General features: G+C 37.5%; 1 protein-coding gene and 1 pseudogene across 3 annotated transcripts in view; both read left to right on the top strand.

Moving 5' to 3' along the window:
• The window catches only part of NTM (neurotrimin), a 964,245-nt gene that overhangs the window by 461,091 nt on the left and 482,776 nt on the right, over nucleotides 1–20,378 (top strand). The gene's annotated exons all lie outside the window — the stretch shown is intronic.
• LOC123950117 lies at nucleotides 13,734–13,817 on the top strand (annotated as a pseudogene).

The following is a 20,378-nucleotide window of genomic DNA, read 5'->3' as shown; positions in this document are numbered from 1 at the left end:
AGTGGACCGTGTAATTCAAGCTCATGTTGCTCAGGGTCAGCTGTGTCGCCTAACAGGTAAAGTGGTGTGACATTCAAGGTTATCAAATTTTGTTTTACAAAACAGGTAACTTCCTTTTTCTCCCTATAATAACTCAAATTCTGTTTCAAACCTCCCTTTTGCTCAATGACAGAAATCATCTAATTATTTACAAAGTTTTTCTCAGCAGTTGTATAAACTCCCCTGTTCCCTTCCCCACCCTGCTGTTTTCTTCCTTTCTCCTTGGGATCGATCTAAGTACCAGAAAGCTTATATAGCCTCCTGGCACAGGCAGAGTGAGGTTAGAAGAACATTAGGTGTATGGATTCTCACTTTTATCTTGGTGTTCTCTGCCTTGTCTTTGTTTATTGGCCTCTGTTTCATCTCACGTTATTTCTCTGTCTTTGTGCTACTGAGGGTAGGGGGCTCAGAGCCCACCACACACATTCTCCTTGAGCAAGTTTTTCAAGGTTGAAATTCCTTAAGGCTCAGCTTGAGGGACTGCTCCCTTCCCACTCTATTTTCTCTCATTCTCACTTTCTTCCACATCCATGGCCCCAATTACGACCTCTATCCCACATGTTGGAGAAAATGTATGATCTTTGCCTCTAATTGGTCATTCATCTTTCATTCAGTCAACTACTGGCAGGCACTGTGTGTGAGATTATAGCTTGAGTAACACAGATGTGGTTTGACCACACAGAGCTTCTATTAGGATTTTCATCATCAACACCACACTTCTGTTACTGTCACAATCATCATCATCACTATTACTTAAGCTCTTAGTGTAGACCGAGCTTCCTTTAAATAAGTCACATGTATTAATTTATTTCATCTGCATAGAACTTAGTGGGATAAGTACTATTATTATGTGTACCTTACACACGAGGCACGGAGAGAGTATATAACTTAGTACAGGTCACATTAGCAACTAAGTGCTATAATCAGGGTCCAAAGCTAGACACTCTTGCTTCGTAGCCCATGATTTAAATCATATTGTTATACTGTCTCCCATTAGATATATTATGTAAATATTTGTTTCTTTAATATATAACCAGGAAGGTGGGGTCAATGCTCATTATTAGTAGGTACTAGGCAGCTAAAATCCTCTGAAACAAGTCACTTCCATTGTGACCCTGGTCATTATTTCATTCAATAAGCATCTTTTATACTCTTATTATGTGCTCAGTGTTGTTCTCAATGCCGAGGAATACTGCAGCAAACAAAATCTGCAAAATTCCTCACCATCAAGGGGATTACTAATCTGGAGATTAAATGTATTTCAGGATGAATAAGAGATTTTAGGGGAGAGTAGATACCTATCATTTTTTACTTACACTTTCTCTTTGGCTCAGATCTGGAGCCATTTCCAATATTTAAGGTCTGAGTGTTGGTGCAAAGTATAACAATCAAGTCCACACCAGCCATTCTGAAGGGTGAATGAAAACTGCCAAATACATGTATGCATGTGTGCCTTTGCAGGGATAATATATGCCATCTAGAATGGTGCTGGGAATGATTTTAAGCAACCTGGACTGAGCAGTTAGGGTATTCACAGTATACATAACTGAGAAGACTTAACTCTAGAATGTATAAAAAAAAACTCCTAAAAAATTAAAAAAAAAAAAAAAAAGACATCCAGTAGAAATGCCCAAAGATTTAAACAGGTATTTCACAAAATGACCAATAATTTGTAAAGGAAACTGGCTCCATCAATCATTAGGAAAATGTAAATTAAAACCACAATGGTATATTACAGTGTATCCATCAGAATGGCTAATATTAAAAAGACTGACAATACCAAGTGCTAGTGTGGGTGTAGAGAAGCTAGAACTCTTCTACATTGCTGTTGGGAGTCTAAACTGGTGCAAACATATTGGAAGATTATTTAGCACAGTTAACTAGAGAATCTGACATTATTCTTCCCAGCATAGATTCTCAAGCATAGAAGATATACTCATGTCCCAAATGATTGCTACAAACATGTTTCTTCTTAGCTGCTCTATTTGTTTTAGCTTCAAATGAGAAGCAACTCAAATGTGAGCAGTTCAATGGATATATGAATTGGGATATATTTATCCAATGGAATACTATAAAATACTGAAACTTGTAAACTACACATAACATGGATGAATTTCACAAATATAATGTTGAGCAAAAGAAGCCAGACACCGAAGAATTCCTAACAAGTGATTCTGTTTATATAGAATGTGAAAATAGGAAAAAGTAGCCTGCCGGTAGAAGTCAGAATAGTGTTTGGAGAATAGAGGTGGGGACAGGTCAAGAGAGAGCTTTCTGAGTATAGGTTAATGGTTTCTTCAGCTTGTGATAGTAACACAGTTGTGTTTACTGTGCGAATATTTATCATGCTGCACACTTATGATGAGCTCATTTTTTATCTGTATCTTATATTTCAATAAAGACTTTTCTTAAAATGGCTAGGATATTTACCACCTTTCGTCTGCCGGATCTTCCTCTGGTTTCCAAGATTTCACATGGAATTCTAATTCTGTCAACTAGATTGAGAGCTTTCCCAGAGCAGAATTCTTGCCTTTTCATCTTTGTAAACCTCACTTAAATATTCTTGGACCTAAATAGTGAATGAATTAAAAGAATTGTCAGGGAAATTTTTCTCAGTCATCATCATATGTCATCATGCAGCACTATGCCTGGAATTTAGTAAGTTGATAGCAAGTGCTTGATGTGTGAATGAAGGGATGAACTAATGTTTCCTAAATTACATAAATAAGTTATTTTTAGTATCTATTCTAGTATGCAATTTATCCAAGTGGAAATTCAAACTTACTGAAAATGGTTTTTCCAATGAGCATGAACTCCCTTTTATGGTTCTTTCCACTTTATAACTGGTTGGAATTTTAACGAGTCACTGAAAAAGTCAGTTACCCAATAAAGGATGTTTTGTTTACTTTAAACGTGTGAAAAATGGTTCCATTCCTTAAGGGATTATTAATTACTGGTTTACTAATTACTTTGGAACTGTTTTTTTTTAAGAGGTCTAGGCAGTTGTTTGAATGAATTCTTATTTAAGTGAGTAATTAGTTAGATCAAAATAATTGACTAAATTAAGAAATTCTTTAATAGACATTATTTAGGTGTCAGTTTAGTTTTGCAACTAGTGATGTGTAGCAAATTCATTGTGTTATTAGTAATAAATCTGTCACTCCTGAAGGAATCCTTAAAGATAAAAAAGGAAGTCAATTGTGAGGCTTTGTGGATAACCCAACCATTCCCTACATATAAGCTATGAAATATTTTACATTTTATTTTTAAACTTCAGTTTACTGACAAAACTCAAAACAAAAGTGTCAGAGTACAGAAGAAAGTACATATATATTAACACGAGAAAGCTCTTGTAGAGAAGGGATAGGTATTTTTTGAGCCATGTTGGTGTCAAGACCAGTGTAGGTGGGGGTCCCTTCATGCATAAACATTTCCACACAGGCTTCTATGACGTTCAGCCCTTCTTCAAAATCATGCAAAAGGGTACTTCCTCTGTTACCCCTCTGACCTTCACCCCCTCAATTAAGTAGTTAGCAGCTCTGTAAATTAGGTTTTTTAACAAACTAGGCAAATCCTAAAACACTGTTCTTATTATAATGTAGGTGTTCACTGATAAGACTGTAATCTGCTCTAGTAATTGTTTTTGTAATCTAAGAAATCAGTCTAGCTATTAAAGAGTGAATCAACAACGCATGAATGAATTAATACTTAATAGATTCACATCCGGTTGGGTCCTTGCTGAAAGTCTTTTTTTCTGTTTTGTGATTGATATGGTTTTTCTAATGATGAAACGGATCACCCCTATGTAATGATAATTTTTCTGTCTCATTTGCCCTGGATGATCCCGAGTCCTTAGTTTGAAGGCCAATCTAGAACAAACACAGCTAGGGATTTTTAACTGGCCCTAGATCCTTGATGGAAAAAGTTACTGTGCATCCAAGGGCTATATAGAATGTTACATGAGACCCGTGATGATGAGCTGTCATGATGTAAGTCTCCACAACGGGAGGGGTAATCGCCCCTTGTACCAGGGAGATGTGACTCTTGGTGGTAGCGCTCCTGACACTGGAACACATGTTCTAACTGGGGATGACTTTAACTGCCTGAGCTAGAAAGAGGTCGTGTATAATACCAGGTTTTATATTAAACAAAAATAAATTTTCTCTAACGCGAGTTTTCAGACAGGTTGTCCTAATATATTAACTTCTGTCTGTGTTTTGAATAGTCAATTTCACGGTGAAATGAGTTCTTAATAATATATTTACCACCTGGGAGAAATCTCCCAGCCATCTGGAAAGGAGAGGGGATTTAGTGCCTCCAAACGGAGATTGGAATTTTTTCACAGTTAATTATTTATTTTTACATCAGGTAGTGGGAAGGATGACCTGGTTCCAGCTCTGAGGCTACATTGGGCAGGGCACGGGCTGCACTAGATCCGGAGCATGCTCAGTGACTACCAATCCAGGAAGGCGAGCTCCGTCATCTGTGTTCACATTTGGACAGGATGTATGAATGAGATCCTGAAAGAGCATCCCATATAAGTACCGGTGGGAAATACAGAAATAGTAAAATTTAGTGTCTGGCCTTGTTTGTATTCTGCATTATTATGGGGACAGCATAAGGTAGATCAGAGCAATGGCTTTATACTGAAAAACACTGGAATCAAACCCTGACTCTGATTTATCAGTTGTGCTACAAATTAGTAGTCCCTCTGAACTTCATTTTCTGCATATTTAAAGTCGGAATAATTATATCTACCCTTCAATGTTGTGAGGATTAGAGATAGTGTAGAAAGTCTTTTTCTACATTGTAGAAATTCTACATTGCCCTTCTGTGCCAAGGAAATGGCCAATAGGAAAGTGGTCAATGTGCAAATATGTAACAGGTGAAAGAAAGGTAAACATTTCTGATTGTGTGAGTGTGTGTATCCACACGTGTGTGCATACACACATACCTCAATACAAACTATATACTCACCTTGGCCCAACAGATCATACTGAAACTGGATGCGTAAAAAGGAGGGGCTTGAGTTTTGAAGAGAGTTTTCCAGAATTAAAAAAAGAAATCCATTATTTACTCATTCAACAATATCTAGTGACCCCCTATATGTACCAAGCACTCTTCTAGGTGCTTTGTATATGTCCATGAATAAAACAAATATCCCTGCCCTCTTTGACTTTAGATTCTTCAGGTGGAGAGTGGACAGACAATAAATGGTAAGGGAATAAGTAGTAAATCTTATTGTATGTGTTAAGCTGATAAGTACTGACATAGAACAGAAACAGGAAAGGGTTAAGGATTGGGAGTTTTAGGGCTGAGAAAGTTTGTAGTTTTAAAAGGGTATTCAGAGTAGACATCATTTATTAAATGACATTAGAGCAAATATTTGAAAGATACAAGGGAATGAATCATGTGGACATCGGGGGAAAAAGATAGCCCAGGCAAGGAATCATCCAGTGCAAAAGCCCTAAGAAGCATGCTGGGCATGCTCAGTGAGTAGCAAAATATTGGCTAAAATTAAGTGAGCCCAGGGATATTGTAAGAGTGAAGGTAATAAAGATAACAGGAAGCTAGAAAAGGAGAGACTTGTAGGTCATTCAAAGGACAAAGCCTTTTGCCATGAGAGAAATTGCCAGCCACTGCATAGTTTTGCACAGAACTTAGATTAAAAAAAAATAAAGAATTTTTGGCTGCAATGTTGAAATTAGATTTGGATGGGCATGAACAAATGTAGATGTAGGGAGAATAGTAAGGAAAATTATTGGAGTAATCAATAAAAAAGATGGTGGTGACCCAGGCCAAGGCGGTAGCACTGAAACCATTGAGAAGTGATTCATTTTTGGATATATTTCCAAGGTAGAAAAACATGATTTCCTGATGGCCTGAGTTTGGAGTGTGAGAGAAAAGAAGGAGGCAGGTATGATTGGAAAGCATCTGTCCTGGACATCTGGAAGGATGTCTTGCTATCAGTTGAAATGGTGAAGGCTATAAGTAGATGGTGTTTGGAACACCAAGTCAAGTCATCTTCCACTTTGAAGACGCTGAGTTTGGGAGGTGTTGAACAGCAGGCAACCACATATTCACTTGCCTAGTTCAGATTTGCACCAGCATCTAAATTTGGAAGTTGTTGACATATGGATATCATCCAAGGCCATGGGACCACATGAGATCCCCAAGGAAGTAGATGAGGGTAGAGAAAAAGGCTAAAGATTGAGTCCTGGAGTACTCCAATATTAAGTAGTCAGGAATGAAATGAGGACACAGAGAAAGAGACTCTAAAGGAACAACCAGTCAGACAGGAGAAAAAGCAAGAATGTGGACACTATGTGAAGAAGGCGTATTGCGGAGAGTAGAGTTATTAAGTGGTTGGTCCAGTTGAATGATGCCTGAGAAGATTTGAACAGGGACTTTAACAACAACCTTGAGAACAGTGATGAGTAATGAGAGCAAAAGCCTGAATGAAGAGAATTTAAAACAGAATAGAAAGAGATGAATAGGAAGCAATGAAACATACAACTATTTTTGAGGAGGTTCCCCCCACCCCCCAGAGGGGAGCAAAGAAATAGTAGGAGATGTAAAGTTAAATAAAAGGCTTTTTATATTTATTTTTTATTATTTTTTGGAGATTTTGAAAAATTTTTTATTATTTTTTTTTAATTTCCTTTCCGTGTTCCAGAATTCATTGTTTATGCATCACAACCAGTGCCCCATGCAATACGTGTCCTCCATAATACCCACAACCAGGCTCACCCAACCTCCCACCCCTCTCCCCTCCAAAACCCTCAGTTTGTTTCTCAGAGTCCACAGTCTCTCATGGTTCATCTCACCCTCCAATTTCCCCCAACTCACTTCTCCTCTCCATCTCCCCATGTCCTTCATGTTCCTTATGCTCCACAAATAAGGGAACCATATGATAATTGACTCTCTCTGTTATTTATTTATTTGACAGAGAAAGAGACAGTGAGAGAGGGAACACAAGCAGGGGGACTGGGAGAGGGAGAAGCAGGCTTCCTGCCAAACAAGGAGCTTGATGTGGGACTTGATCCTAGGACCCTGGATCCTGACCTGAGCCAAAGGCAGACGTTTAACAACTGAGACACCCAGGCGCCCAAATAAAAGGCTTTTTAAAAACTGAACACACAACAGTGTGTTTGTATGCTTATGGGAATGATCCAAGAGATGGAAAATGAACTGTAGAAGAGATCATCAGGTACAAATGAATGGTGTCTTTGGGTCTATCAGGTGGAGCAGGATCTGGAGTTTGTCAGATGCCCAGTGGGTACTGATTCTAGCAGGTAAACCGAGGGGATGGTGAGTCTACGGAAGTCCTCTTCTGAAAAGTTTTAATTTTTCTTAATAAAGTGGAAGTGAGGTCATGAGGCAAGTCTGAGGATGACAGAAGAAAGTGTTAGAGGTTGAAGAAGAAGAGAGGAGAAAGTGTGAAGTGAGCATCTTGCGGGGTGGGGCTGTGAACGAACCAGTAGGATGGTATGGTTGTCCAGCAATGAGGCCTTCTTAAGTCCTCTGATGATTAATTTAAATTCAGCTCATTTAATTCATGGTCAGTTAAATAAGTTAAGTACAAGTTTTTGAGACACTTCCTGGTTCATTAACTAATCTTGGCTCTGGAGATAGAAAAATGAATAGGAGTAGTCCCTCCCCTCAAAGAACTCATAGTCCTGCAGCAAGAAAGACTGAAATAGGAAATCAATAACTACAACAAATTGAAATAATTCTATAATTGAGTTATATTCATTGTTTTGGGAATTTCTGCCAAGTGCTGTTGCCAAATATAGTGGCACAGCAAGCTGGTGTGTATTTAACATTAGAATTAGAAAGTAGTTGTCCATAGTTACCTTCCATTTACTCAATAGGACTTATTATGAGTCCATCACTGGGCTAGGTGTTAATGCTACAAAGGCAACTAAGATCACTTCTACATTCAAAGAGCTCATCAGCTAATGCAGGAATTGCCAGCATTAGCAGCACTTTAGAATGACCTGTATGCTTTTAACAATCCAGATACCCAGGCCAAACCCCATACCAGTAAGTCAACATTTTTTCTAGTTCCCAGGTTATGCAAAGAAGAAAACTGCTGATATAGAGGGACAAACAGATGAGAAAACAGAAAAATGGAAATATAGGCATGATAAATGCTGTAAGATAGGAAAGCACAAAATGATAGGGGAGTTTAACTGAACGTTGAGGTAAAGGGAGCAGTGAAGTGTGCCCAGTTGGAAGGAATAAAGAATGCATGAGAGTCAGTGGAAAGAAGAGGAGGGAGGCATATTACAGCTGAAAGAGTGGAAGTGGCAAGGAACTGGGAAATGAAAGAGCATACTGGGTTTAGAAATCTGTTAGTTGATCAGTAAGTCCAGAGCAGGAGACATGATGTTGGAGAAAAGTGGCGAGAGATGCTGAGTGACCAGTATACAGGGGCCACACTAGACAGGACAAACTCCATTTGTTCTCACACTATTGTTGAATTCCCACTCAGAGATGGCCAGGAAAGCCTGTTGGTCATACAAAACTGGGTTAATTCAACCTGCTGAGCAAGAGAAAGCAACACTTTGAGAGAATCTCAGAAGGGTGAGAAGTTAGGAAAGGGCATTTTACAAAGCTCTTAGGGTTATCCTAAGGGTTAGGGTGGTTTTAGGGCAGAAGTTAGTGAGCAGGGACTGAGCAGGCATTGGTCAGATTTCATAAACCAGTCGAGTTGCTAGAAGAAGTTAGTAGGCTTTTCTTTGGAACAAATGACTCCATGGGAAATTATGTGAAATCAATTTGGTCTATTCTATGGTCTTATTTTGGAACATAAGAATCTGAGTAAGTTGGTATTAAAATTTTTGAGTTTAGATTGTTTGTGTTGCATGTCATGGTTTCATAGAGTTGGGGTTTTTGTTTTGTTTTGTTTTTCTTTTTCTTTTTTTTTTTTTTTTAAAGATTTTTATTTATTTATTTGACAGAGGTCACAAGTAGGCAGCCTCCCTGCTTGAGCGGAGAGCCCGATGCGGGGCTCGATCCCAGGACCCTGAGATCATGACCTGAGCTGAAGGCAGAGGCTTTAACCCACTGAGCCACCCAGGCACCCCTGTTTTGTTTTTCTTTTTAAAGATTTATTTATTTTAAAGAGAGACAGAGCACAAGCACGAGTGGGGGGAAGGGCAGAGAGAGAATCTCAAGCAGAGTCTCCCCTGAGAAAGGATCCTGACAGTGGGCCAATCCCACAACCATGAGATCATGACTGAGCCAAAATGGAGATCAGCTGCCCAATCAACTGAGCCACCCAGGTGCCCCATGGTTTCATAGAGTTTATCAGTTTTGTGAGTTGGGTAAAATTTTGCAAGCTGTGGTTTCTGTTTCATTTCTCTCAATTAAGTGTAGTAAGAAAATAAGCATGGTAAGTAGAGCACTGAGAACCAGGACCCTACCACACAATAGGGTCCACGAATCTGCCAACACCTGGAGATGACCTAAAGATGAGCATCATCAACAAAGCATGTTCATCGGGAGGGGGAGGGGACTCACAGGGAAATAATCTTCTTTTTAAAAGACACTGTAAAAGAAGAACATTAATTGACTATGTTAGGAGTTGAGTGAAGAAATTGCATACGTTTTAATGCAAATACTATTAAAATTATTATCAGCATTTATAAAATGGATATTTCAAATATGTAGAAAATCATGATGAATAATAAACCATGAAATATGCACTAACTTCTCATCTTTCTTGCATCTTAACATTTTGGCCAATTTTACCTCAGACCTCTTTGTTGGAGAAATAAAATACTACAATCAGACTGAATCACCCTGCTTATTCTATTCTTATTCACTTCTATTCTCCTCACTCTTTTCTTCCTTCCCCATAGCTGCTCATAAATATGAATCTAGTGGGACTTTTCCCTAATTCTAATGCATCTGTGTGTATAAATAAAATATAATTCTGTCCTCCAAGATCTTAAACTTTTATAAATAATCTCAATCTGGTTATATCTATCTAGTTATTTGCCTTATTTGTGTAATTTTATGTTTCTGAGATTTGATTTATTCCTTTTGATAATATATATCACATAAAATATATATCTCATATCAACATCACATACATATTTCATTCACTTTAATTGCTGTATAGTGTCCCATTTTATGAATATACCACCATGTGTATGCCGTCTATTATTGTAAGGCAATTAGGTTGTTTCCAATTATCACAAACAATGCTGCAGTAAACACGTACATGTTTCCTTGTATACATGTGAGAGAATTCCTGGGGGTAGCGTAAGAGCACCTTCTTCGGAATTTTCAGATATTGCCAAATTGCTCCATAAAGTGGTTTTACCAGTTTATAGTCTCACTAGGACAATGAAATGAGGCAATTGCTCAGTGTATAATGATATCTTATTTTTGTTTAAATTTGTATTTTCCTAATTGCTAATGTGGCTGAGCATGTTTTAAAATACGTATTGGCCATTAGGTTTTCCTCTTACTTTTCTGTCTTTCTTTCTTTCTCTGTAGTTTTTTAATTCTTTATTTAAATTCAGTTTAGTTAACATATATTATTAGTTTCAGAGGTAGAATTTAGTGATTCATCAAGTGCATATAATACCCAGTGCTCATTACATCAAGTGCCCTCCTTAATGCCCATCACCTAATTCCCCCTCCCCTACCCACCTCCCTTCTAATACTCCTCAGTTTATCTCCTAGAGTTAGGAGTCTCTCATGGTTTGGTTTTTTTTTTCGTACTTTGAATAATAATTCTTGTATAGTTACATGCATTGGGATTGCCAATTTTTTTCTCCTAGTGTATGACTTGAAGTTTCACTTTATGATTTGGGGGACGTGGGGGTATAGGAAGTGTTTTTCTTTTTCTTTTTTTTTTCTTTTTCTTTTACTTAACTAAAGTCATATTTTTTTTTATGTGTGTGTATATACATGTTGGCATAAAAATAATTTTCTACCAAAAGCACATGAAATTACTCTCTCATATTTGTATTCTAAAAATAGCAAAGCTTTGTTTTTCATATTTAGCTGTTTTATCTGCCCGCAGTTGATTTTTGTGTATGGTTGAGAAAGGGATCCCAGTAACATTTAGTGATTCCTCCAGAACCAGCAGTGTCATTTCTTTCTTAAGTCTAGTTCCCACATAATGTGGTCTGTTTGGGGTTTTTATCCTGCTCTACTTGTCTTATTATCTATTCTTGAACCAAGCCACAATGTCTTAATTACTATAACTCTGAAATATGTCTATCTGGTATAATGATTCTTTCCATCTTGCTTCTCAGATTCATCCTGGTCTTTATTTATCCTCCTAAAATTAATGTCTAGCATCATGTAAATTTCTCTTGGGATTTTAATATCAATTGTGATTAAATTAAACTTACAGAATAACTTGGAGTGAATTGACATGCTTATGATGTTGAGTTTTTTCCCACCCATGAACATGCTATGTGTTTCCATTTATTTAGAGCTCATTTGTTTGGTTTTCAATAAAATCGTGTAATTTTTTTCCCTAAGTCTCTTACATATGCTTTGTACAGTCATTTCCACAAATTTTATTTTGGTTACCATTATAAATACTGTCTCCACTAAATAATTACTTTTATTGGTGTGCAGCTTATGTTTAAAATTGTGCTTCATATTTCTATATTGATCTTATATTCAGCAACTTCTTTAAACTGACATCTTAATTCTAATTAATCTTTTGATCTACTTGGCTTTTCTACATAGACAATCTCGTCATTAGAAATCATTACAAGGCAGTTTGTTTTCTTTTCTATTTCTTATTATCTTTATATCTTTGTGCTATTTGTGCTGACCCTGACCTCAAATTTGTTGTTGAACTGAAGGCATGAGAATGAGCATCCTTGCTTTGAACCTGACTTACAGTAATTGCTTCTAAAGTTTCACTATTAAATAAGATGTTTATTACATTTTTAGTAAATCCCCATTTTCAAGTTAATGAAATTCCTTATATTCATAATCCCCTTTGAGTTTCTATCATGAATGTGTCACATTTTATTAAATAATTGCCCTGTATTTATTGAAATGAATAATGGTGGGGGTTATCCACTCAAAGTTGACCAAATATTCCAAAAGTTCATCAAGTAGTTGCAAACCAAAGCCTGGCTCAAGGAGAATATCTAACACAAAAATTAATAGAGCTTGACAAGGCGGTGCTCTGGAATGGAGGTGGGGAGATGTTCCTGACTAAAACAGAAACCTACTCCTTCAAAACCAGCGGGTCAAAACCAATTGCTTCTCAAAGGTAATCTATAGACCAGCAGCATCAGCATCACCAGGGAGCTTGTTAGAATTGAAAGAGTATCAGGTCCAACCCAGCCCCACTAAATCCGAACCTGCATTTGACAAGACCCCCAGATGCATGTATGCCCATTAAAACTTAAGAAATCTTGTTAGACATCATCCTTCCAACATCAGAGGCAAATTCATTCATGTGACCTAGTACATTAACACATTTTCTAAAAGTATTCTAAATTTGCATTCCTAGGATAAAACAACTGGTTCATGTTTTAAAAAGACATCTCTAGATTTTCCATCTCTGGAAGGGAAAGTGGACTGTAATTTTCCTTTTCTGACACCATCCTCTTCTGGTTTGGGTACCAACACTATTCTAACTCAACAAGTGATCTGGAAACTATTTTCACTCTATACCTCTTGGAAACAGTTTAATTTTTGAGTTATCTATATGTTGTATTTTTGTTAGAATTCACCTGTAAATTATTTGGTGCCTAATGGTGGTTATTAGATTTTTTAACTTCTGATAACATTTTGTTTTAAACATTGCATCTAATTTGATTTTCCAGGTTATTAGTCAGTTTCTTGTTATGTGTGTTCAAATTTACCAGTAAAAGTTTTTCCTGTTAATTGAAAAATTCTCCAGAATTTATTATCATATACTAGTTTGTTGTATTCCTAATATTGCATATTTGTATCTTTTCTCTAATTTTTTTCTTCACCTACATTAACAGAGGCTTAAGAGTTTTATTGTTCTTTCCAGAGAATCACTTTCCAGATCTATCAACCCAAGAATATTTGTGTTTGGTTTCTATTTCAGTAGTTTCTCCTCTTATTTTTAATATTGACTTTATTCTATATATTTTTACATTTATTCATTGCTATTTTCTAAATACACTCATTAGAGGATTCACTCATTAATTTTCAATCTTTTTAATTCTAAATCTCCTGTTAGTACTATACTATTACAACTGTACCTTACACATTTACACATTTAAGATTTAATTATAATTTTTTAATTCTTTTTTTTAAAGATTTTTATTTATTTATTTGACAGACAGAGACCACAAGTCAGCAGAGAGGCAGGCAGAGAGTGAGAAAGGAGGAAGCAGGCTCCCTGCCAAGCAGAGAACCTGATGCAGGGCTCAATCCCAGGACCCTGGGATCATGACCTGAGCTGAAGGCAGAGGCTTAACCCACTGAGCCACCCAGGCGCCCCTAATTTTACTCTAATTTGTCAGCTGTGGGTTTCTATAAACATCCAGTGAGGCCCATCTCTAGAGAGCCTCTGGAGAGCCTGGGAACAAGTATGAACCTATGGCTCAACGGATGCTGAAGAACTAGCATTAGCTCTCAGGTAGGGGAGAGGGCCCGAGTCACTGGTTTAGGCCCGAGTGACCGAAACTTTTTTATTCGGAGGGGGACATAGAAAATGAGGTAAAAGCTTTGCACAGTGGCAGTATCATAGCCAATGAGGTTTATCCGAGGCGCGATTATTGCTAATTGAAAATGAGGTAAGGATGGACAAGGCATGGGACCAGATTTGAAGCAAGCAAGAATTATACAGGTGAGCAAAACCCACACTGGGAAAGGGCTAGGGACTAAGAGCCTGGTATAAAAGCAGCAGAGTAGGAACTTGATCATAACATGACACATAAAGTTTTGGGTTCTGTGATCATGGGTGCAATTTAGATCTTCATCTTGCATTTGGTAGGGGCCTAGGCACACTACTACAGTGTTCTAACCTTGTTTTTCTTGTCTATAAAATAGAAATAATAATAATGTTTATCATATTAGGTTATTGTGACATTATATAATAAAGTGTTTAGTTTGGTCTCTGAGGTCTAGTGATTACTCAATGAATATTAGCTATGATTGTATATTGGGATTTTAAAAATTATATAATTTTATATATAAATACCTTTCATTGCTAGTAATAATAATGATAAAAGTAAAACAATATGAGATAAAGTTCAGGAATAGAATTCAGCAGAAATCTGCAGAAATCTATTAATCCCAGGACCCTGAGATCATGACTTGAGCTGAAATCGAGAGTTGGACATATAACTGACTGAGCCATCCAGATGTCCCAAGATTTAAAGTCATTTTGAAGAATACCTTCTATTTGCATTTCCTTTTCACTTGGTTGGGAGGTATTTTCCTACACTCATCACTGTTGTTCTTTTCTTTCAGGTAAGGGGTTTGCTATTACCTGCTACTACAGCCTTCCTCTAATAGCAGCATGCTCTGTCTCCTGCCTGCATAGGCTTCCATAGAGATTACTATATATAGGGGACAGTGTACTTAAACTATTATTCCTGTAAACTGAGAAGAGTAGTCTAGACCTTATTTATGAAATTACTTCTGACTCTAAAACTATGCTGTTTACTTGTCTTATGAGCCAGGATGTTGGACACAATGCTACGGGCCAGTTAATACCTACTATCAACTAGGCAACTATCTATATCAGTAAGTCAATATGGTTATTGGTGATCCCAATTTATAGAATTCTTTTATACTGAGGACACATAAATTCAATAACTGAAGCTCCCCTTCACAAACAAGTTAGCCAATTGATGGCATAAGAATGCCTGAGTAGGAATTCCTGACTGACCAGTTTTCTCCTGACGCAATGGAAAATCTGTAGTACAGTTTTGCAGGTGGGAGAATGTATTAACTCATCTATGAATTGCTCAGTTGCGAATCATGTTGCAGTTCATTCTATTCCCTTTATGGTTATAGCCCCAACCTGACCCTTATCAGTGTAGGGACCAAGGGCAGGCCACCTCAAAATGTACCACTGTAGCATGTAGTTTATTTTGAGCTGAAAATAGACTCAAGAAAATAGAGGGCCTGGTTAGAAATTTTGACTTTCCTCACACCCAACTGCCTAAAGAATTTAGAAAGAGGACCTGCTCCAGTAAGGAGCTATCACCGTAGAGTTACTATGTTATGAACTAGGTATGGTAGACAGGGAAGGACCCAGCACAGCCTACTTGATCACAGTCCTCGTTTTCTCCTGTCAATCTTCCTCATGTCAATTTGATCTCAGACTAGCTAGAAGAATCTTGAATGGTAAGAGAAAAATTTCTCTCCCCAATGCCCACAGTGAGCTTTGGGTTTCGTTCAATGGCTTAGCTTGGGATTGCATTTAATATACCCTAAATATGCTTAGGGAGGTGCCATTCATCCCTTCTTTTATCCACCCAGGAGGTGTTCTATCACAGCTGCAGTGTGATAGATGAGAAGGACACATGATGAATAAGGTATAGACCTATTCTCAAGGAGTTCAGAACTGAAGCTCAGAGACAGACACAGGAGCATACAGCTGCTATCATGCAATGCATATAATGACACCAATAAGCCCACGGTTTGTAGGGACATGCAGAAGACTGCTCCCTAACCCAAACTATGGGGATCAGGGAAGCCTTCTTAAAGAAGTTGGTGCCCTATCAGGCTCCTAATAAAACTATAGATTTCTTGTATAGAGAAATAGAGGTAAGGAGATGGGTGAGGAAAAATCAGCTGGGCAGAAGGTTTAGATTAAAGGCATGGGTTAAAAAAAAATCATCTTGTAAATGGAAGCACAGGCAACTCAACATTGCCAGAATGCAAAGTGTGATTATAGATTGGTGTGAGATGGACCCGGAGAGAAAGGTAGGAGTCAGTCATGGCCGACTTTGTAAAATGGTAATGAGTTTTGATGTTACTCTGTGAATGACAGATAACCTGGGTGGCTTCAGAGCCAGGAAATAGGTACTGGCAGATTAGTGTGTTACACAAGTTTTGCCATAACTTCAGGAGAAAACATCAGTTAATTAAAACATTAAAAAATGTTATGAGTCTGCACAACTTTATTGAGTACTCATAGTTCCTGGTATAATCAGCTACCTATGAATTTATTATCTGTGGTTGGACAACAATGACTCCAAAGTTTAGTGGCTTAAAACAATGGGCATTTATTTTCTTATTTCCCAGTTGTTCTGGGTCAGGAGTCTGGGCGCAGCTTAGCTGAATCCTCTGGCTCTGGATCTATCATCAGACAGATATCAAGGTGTCTGCTAGTGTTAGGATCACGTTAAATCTACGGGGGGGTGGATCATTTACAAGTTCAATCATGTAGCTGTTGGCAAGATTCATTTCCTCCTAGACTGTTGGGTAGAAGCTGTCCCCAGGTTCTTGCTACATGGTCCTCTCCATATGGCAGCTCCCAGCACAGCACCTCATTTCATCTGAGGGAGCAAGCAAGACACCAAAAGATAGAATGCGAGCATGATGGAAGTCACCAACTTTTATAATCTAATGTTAGAAAGTGATAGCATCACACCATTTTTTTTAAAGATTTTATTTATTTATTTGACAGAGATCACAAGTAGGCAGAGAGGCAGGCAGAGAGAGAGAGGGGGAAGCAGACTCCCCGCTGAGCAGAGAGCCTGATGCGGGGCTCGATCCCAGGACCCCGAGATCATGACCTGAGCCGAAGGCAGAGGCTTAACCCACTGAGCCACCCAGATGCCCCGCATCACATCATTTTTGCTGCATTCTACTTGATAGAAGCATGTTACTAAGTCCAGCCCAAACTGAAAGGGAAAGGATTTACCTAAGGTCATAAATATTGGGGGAGAAAGGGAGGAGGTTATGGGGACCATCTTGGAGCCTGGCTACACACACAGGAAATGCTATTTTATATTTATATTTAAATTTTATTTATTTAATAAAATTTATTTATTTTATATTTTTATTTTATATATTATATTATATAATATATAAATATATTATATTTATATATTTAATAAAATAAATAAATTTTATTTATTTAATTAATTTATTTATTTATTTTATTTATTTAATGCTATTTTATATTTATATTTATATATATATTTATAACAGACAAATTAACACTTTTTCTATTTGTTGTTTTCTCTTTTTGTAATGGGTTTTCTGAGTATCATACAGATGTGTTGTGTCATTGAATGGAATTTTGTTCAGGGGTTCTGAACTTCAGTTATAAAGCTGACAAGAAAATACAAGTTATCTAGAATATGTATTTTTTTCTCAAAATCACCCAAATATCCTTTCTTCCATGCAGGCCTACTTTTGTTTTTCATTTGATTTCAGCTAAACAAATTATAATATGGTAACTGTAGAAAAACAGGGAACCCTCCAAGCAACACTCACTCTCAAGTTGAAGTTTTCTTGATTGTTTTTGTTAAACAGTCAATCTATTTTCTTCGTTTCTAATAAGGTTAAACTGTGGCTGTTTGGAATCCCTTTTTATCTACATGAAAGCCACTTTCCTGATGATGTGATAATATCAATAGTAATGTAGCCTTCAGCTGCCTGCAAGTCTGTGGGCAAGGTCATGATGGATGTTATTATAGGGAAGGCATGCATCCCATGAAACATTCATGTTTTATATCAGTCTTCCTTTGGATGCTTCTTGAAGAAATCCACTTCCCTCTGACCTTTGATAATGACATTAATGTGCATGCTCATTTTCGAAATACTCTGAGTAACTAACATTTATATAGTCTTAATATTTAACAAAGAGCTTTCATATCTGTCATCACTCCTGGGTTCTCATCCTAGCTCTGAAGGTTTCAGATTGGCCTCAGATGGCAATTCTAAGAAATATCAAAAACAGAACTAGAACCCAGATCTTCTCCTTTGGGCTGTTCCTTTTAATTACATTACAGTGCATTGTGAAGTTCCAGTTATTTTATTACTTTTCAATGTTTCCAGGAAAGAGTCCCTTGCCAAATTGCTGACTTTTCTTATACAGTGTATTTCACTGCTTAGAAAACTTAAGTTTTCTCATCTACAAAATAGGTTCCTCCAACAAGAATAATTATGAGACTAATGAACACAATATGGTTACATTTTTAATCCCAATCACTTTGTTTACCCATGGCATGTTTCAATCAAAGCCCAGTACTTGAGAAATTAAGAATTTAGAGGGAGATAGAGACACATCTTCCTCTTCTTAGGAAAGATTGTAATTTAGATCAGTTGTTTCTCTGGCAGGTTTTGGGGTCATGTAGTTATTTGGATACATTGAGGACAATGATCATTCCCTTACAAATCCTCACTGACAAAAACATATTACATAACATTTCAGAGACAGCTTTAGATTAGCTAAAACTCATCTTTGATTGCCAGTTAAGACTTCTGATCTATAGGCACGTGACCTGCACTCGGGATGCTAAGTGCAGGTTAGAGTGACCATTAACAGTAAGCTAATGCCCAGGATTAGCTTTAATAGCTTGCTAATATTAGTGAAAATGTAAACACTTAAAATCATTCTATTGACAGATAACACACATTTTCACATTCACAACTGCAGCTTTGGGTATTTGGGTTAGCAATCAAATTGTTTGAAATAAAGCACTACTGTACAATTAATAATAGACAATGAGCGTTCACTGAATCCATTCATTAGCTTGCCTCTGTATGCTAGCAGCTATTAGTGGACACTAGCCCACTGAAACCTCAAGAAAGCGAACACTAGCACTCTTTCCTTTCCCACTTTCCCTTGGCTCTGAGGTTAGCAAGTCTGACTGTAGACTAGCAAGTCAGCCCTTTCTCCTTGACCTTGCAGAGTGTGCATTTCTACTAGGTTGACACAGAGGAGGGAGGCCAAAGTAGGTTTTCTTTCCTTGACATGGAAGTTTTGTTCATCCTTCCAAGTATGAAGTCACTGTTTCTGATTCACTTAAAGAAAACCAAGAAAGAAACAAAAAGATTAGCTGAAATTCCTTTGGGTAAGTAGCCGGTGCTGAGGAGAATGGGCTAATGAGGTGAGCAGCAACAATCAATGCTGAAACAGAGGTCAGCAGGCCAGGCTGTGCCATTGGATTTTGCTGGGATTGTTTAGTCGATAAATGACCTGGTGGGGAATTACTATAAACAAACTGCACCATCTTTAATTCAGGTTTGGGCTGAGGGGAGGGCACTGACCCGTAGGATTTCTTGATTAGAAGAATAGGCAGCAGGTTATTTCTCAGACGTCTTTGAACAGATTTATTTACCGAGCAGAGTTGTGTATGTACGAAGATGTCCTCTCTGCCCTCCCACTTTGTCTTCCCATCTTTGCAGGCTGTCATCCATTCCACAGCTGTCTTGATACTGTCAGTGGGTGAGCATGGGCCTTCCTGAGTGTCTACACCTAAGCAGCTGAGCTGTTACTCATTTTAATCCAAGGGGAACCAAATTTCACCATCACCAGTTGGTTGCCTTGCAAAGTCCCAAAGAGAGTATTTTGAGTTCAGGTTGTATATAATTATTGATGTCAAATGGATCTAAATAAATTATTAAATTTTAGTAAAAGCTATAGCAGAGATCCAAATGTTCAAAATCTTTGGTTCCTTATAGCAATAAAATCCTCAGAATCAAAGATTTGTCAAATATTGGGCGGCAAAGGAGCTTGGAGGATACAGAAACCAGTACCTGCTTTTCAAGATGCAAAACTGGAAATCTAAGTGATTAAATAATGTCATGTTCAAAAGTCACTCCTCTTTCTAATGAGAAAACTAGTTTAATTATTGTTATTTTTTTGGCTAACATTTCCATTTAATATGATATTATCCTTTAACAAATGCAAGGATTGACATTCTCAAATTCAGGAGAGAGGCCTGGTGTTTCCCACCATTATCACTAGGATTGCTGGTGTCTGCAAACTCCTTTGCTGAGTTTAAAACAAAACAAAACAAAACAAAAAAACAACTTTCAAATTCCAGCTGGTCTATAATCCTCTATGCTCTGAGGAGAACATGCACTGTCTGGTGCCTGGTGAAAGTGAGTTCAGGAGAAACCTTTCCTCTTTTGTGAAGCTACCCCTTGCACTTGGCAACAGAGTTCTGAATCCCTCTTTCATGTCGCTTTTCCTTATCGGAATCTCTAGTAGAGCATCATTCAAGACATGCTGCCATTCTTGTCCTATCAGGCAGCGATCTGCTCGAGGTCAGGAACCATCCATTCCCAGCAGGGAATAGCCATAAATTCGTAATTAAAAATAACTTTGTCAAATGGTGGATGTAATAATTGGGTAATTGTCAAATGGTGGATGTAATAAACTTCGGTAAAATAAG

Source organism: Meles meles, chromosome 8 (assembly GCF_922984935.1).
Source record: "Meles meles chromosome 8, mMelMel3.1 paternal haplotype, whole genome shotgun sequence".
Classification (NCBI taxonomy): domain Eukaryota; kingdom Metazoa; phylum Chordata; class Mammalia; order Carnivora; family Mustelidae; genus Meles; species Meles meles.
This window is presented reverse-complemented; position numbering and strand designations above follow the sequence as displayed.